This window comes from Myxine glutinosa, chromosome 5, assembly GCF_964187855.1.
Source record: "Myxine glutinosa chromosome 5, kmMyxGlut1.1, whole genome shotgun sequence".
In the NCBI taxonomy this organism is placed as follows: domain Eukaryota; kingdom Metazoa; phylum Chordata; class Myxini; order Myxiniformes; family Myxinidae; genus Myxine; species Myxine glutinosa.
In genome coordinates, this window is record NC_136265.1 from 178,345,464 (window position 1) to 178,349,159 (window position 3,696).

The window sequence follows — 3,696 nt, forward strand, 5'->3', positions numbered from 1 at the left end:
GCGTATAACTCTGTCGGACGTGTACGTAGCCAGTGCAGGATGTCATGTCCATGGAAAGCTTATTGGTGTTCTTTAATAGCAGTATCCGTCGCACCTGATCATCAACTGACGGTAACCAATGGGTGTACAATTTAAACAGCATTTGACATTTTCATTCAGCAGGAAGTTAATGGGTCCCACAGGATGCTGAAGAGGTCCCAGTGCTGTCTGGTCTAGGTTCGATTCCTGACCCAACTGTAAACTGTGGGATTGGTGCTTTGCCGGCAAGATGTCGCAACACAAAGTACATCGTCCTTCGGATGGCCGTTAAGCCAGGCGTCCTGTCTGCTAGCATTAGTTGGTGGACGTTAAAGACCCCACGAGAGGCTCTTGTGAAAGGCGTCAAGAAGAACGTCTTGAAGGACGAATATCAAGCATGGCCAAGCATGGTGAAAGACTCGAGCCATGCCAACCCTACATGGTGGGAATAAAAATCAATTTTCCATACGGAGTTGAGGCGCATGGAAAAACCAGAACGCAGAAGGATCTGGACACAGCATAACGAAAAGAAGAGGATGAAGAGGGGTGGAGGAACCCATCAACAGAAGGAGAGAATAGATGAGGGACATGGTGAAGAATGAGAGCGGCCACGGTAAAGGATGAGGGACATGGTGAAGAATGAGAGCGGACACAGTAAAGGATGAGGGACATGGTGAAGAATGAGAGCGGATACGGTGAAGGATGAGGGACATGGTGAAGAATGAGAGCAGACACAGTGAAGGATGAGGGACATGGTGAAGAATGAGAGCGGACACGGTGAAGGATGAGGGACATGGCGAAGAATGAGAGCGGACACGGTGAAGGATGAGGAACACGGTGAAGAATGAGAGCGGACACAGTGAAGGATGAGGGACATGGTGAAGAGTGAGAGCGGACACAGTGAAGGATGAGGGACATGGTGAAGAATGAGAGCGGACACGGTGAAGGATGAGGGACATGGTGAAGAATGAGAGCGGACACGGTAAAGGATGAGGGACATGGTGAAGAATGAGAGCAGACACAGTGAAGGATGAGGGACATGGTGAAGAATGAGAGCGGACACGGTGAAGGATGAGGGACATGGCGAAGAATGAGAGCGGACACGGTGAAGGATGAGGAACACGGTGAAGAATGAGAGCGGACACAGTGAAGGATGAGGGACATGGTGAAGAGTGAGAGCGGACACAGTGAAGGATGAGGGACATGGTGAAGAATGAGAGCGGACACGGTAAAGGATGAGGGACATGGTGAAGAATGAGAGCGGACACGGTGAAGGATGAGGGACATGGTGAAGAATGAGAGCAGACACAGTGAAGGATGAGGGACATGGTGAAGAATGAGAGCGGACACGGTGAAGGATGAGGGACATGGCGAAGAATGAGAGTGTACACGGTGAAGGATGAGGAACACGGTGAAGAATGAGAGCGGACACAGTGAAGGATGAGGGACATGGTAAAGAATGAGAGCGGACACTGTGAAGGATGAGCGACATGGTGAAGAATGAGGGAGGGACATGGTGAAGAATGAGAGCGGACACGGTGAAGAATGAGAGCGGACACGGTGAAGAATGAGAGCGGACACGGTGAAGAATGAGAGCGGACACGGTGAAGAATGAGAGCGGACACGGTGAAGAATGAGAGCGGACACGGTGAAGAATGAGCGGACACGGTAAAGGATGAGGGACACGGTAAAGGATGAGGGACACGGTGAAGAATGAGAGCAGACACGGTAAAGGATGAGGGACATGGTGAAGAGTGAGAGCGGACATGGTGAAGAATGAGTGGACATGATGAAGAATGAGAGCGGACACGTTAAAGGATGAGGGACATGGTGAAGAATGAGAGCGGACACGGTAAAGGATGAGGGACATGGTGAAGAATGAGAGCGGACACGGTGAAAAATGAGAGCGGACACGGTGAAGGATGAGGGACATGGTGAAGAATGAGAGCGGACACGGTGAAGAATGAGAGCGGACACGGTGAAGAATGAGAGCGGACACCGTGAAGGATGAGGGACATGGTGAAGAATGAGAGCGGACATGGTGAAGGATGAGGGACATGGTGAAGAATGAGAGCGGTCACGGTGAAGGATGAGGGACATGGTGAAGAATGAGAGCAGACACGGTGAAATATGAGGGACATGGTACAGAATGAGAGTGGACACGGTAAAGAATGAGGGACATGGTGAAGAATGAGAGCGACACGGTGAAGGATGAGGAACATGGTGAAGAATGAGAGCGGACATGGTGAAGGATGAGGGACATGGTGAAGAATGAGAGCGGTCACGGTGAAGGATGAGGGACATGGTGAAGAATGAGAGCAGACACGGTGAAATATGAGGGACATGGTACAGAATGAGAGTGGACACGGTAAAGGATGAGGGCCATGGTGAAGAATGAGAGCGGACATGGTGAAGGATGAGGGACATGGTGAAGAATGAGAGCAGACACGGTGAAAGATGAGGGACATGGTACAGAATGAGAGCGGACACGGTAAAGGATGAGGGACATGGTGAAGGATGAGGGAAATGGTGAAGAATGAGAGCGGACACGGTGAAGAATGAGCGGACACGGTGAAGAATGAGAGCGGACATGGTGAAGGATGAGGGACATGGTGAAGAATGAGAGCGGACACGGTGAAGGATGAGGGACATGGTGAAGAATGAGAGCGGACATGGTGAAGGATGAGGGACATGGTGAAGAATGAGAGCAAGGGGAGGGACAGCATGGATACAACAACAACAACATGCATTTTAAAGGCCATTTTCCCTGCTAGAGCGGGGGTTAGCCTTGCGGTCCCCATGACAATCTTCTCCATTTTGCCCTATTTTCTGCATCTCTCCTTGTTAACCCCCTTGCCCGCATTTCTTCTTCCACCATCTTTAGCCAAGTCTTTCTCGGTCTTCCCCGTCTTCTACTTCCTTCTACATTCATTTCCATCACTCTTCTCAACCAGTCACTTTCATCCTTCCTCAACACATGACCAAACCATCTCAACCTGTTCCTCTTCACAGCATCAATCACAGGCTCTATTCCCATCATCTTTCGCAATTTATCATTTGTCTTCCTCTCTCTCAACGATACTCCGCACATCCGTCGAACCATTCGCATTTCCACCCTTTCCAACCTTCGTTGCTGCTCTACGTTCATTACCCATGTCTCGCTCCCATAAATCATAACACTTCTCACACATGCAGCATACACCTTTCCCTTCAGCTTCAACGACACTCCCCTCATCATCAGCACGCCACTCAATTCCCGAAACTTCTTCCATGCACATCTCACTCAAGCAACCGTTGCCGAGTCTGATCCACCTTCTCCATTCAGCATGTCTCCGAGGTAGCAAAATGTTTTCACACCTTCCAGCTTCACGCCATCTCCAAGATCCAACTCAACATTTCCTCCATCTGCAGCTCCCTCTGTGCACGGATACATGACTGTGCAGGGACAGCATGGATACAGCCGCAAACTCTCAATCAAAGAAGTGGAAGGGAAAACTGGGAGTTCGGAAAGAGGCAGGCTGAGGGAAGGTTAATGGGGATAGTTGTGGATGGGGGATGACTTGATAATTGGGGTCGTTGGTAGTAGATCGACAACAAATTTGATTATTCTCTGCTCCACCATGTTGTCTCACGTCACGTGCTGTCATCCTGACTTTCAGCACACGATTTGAAACAGGA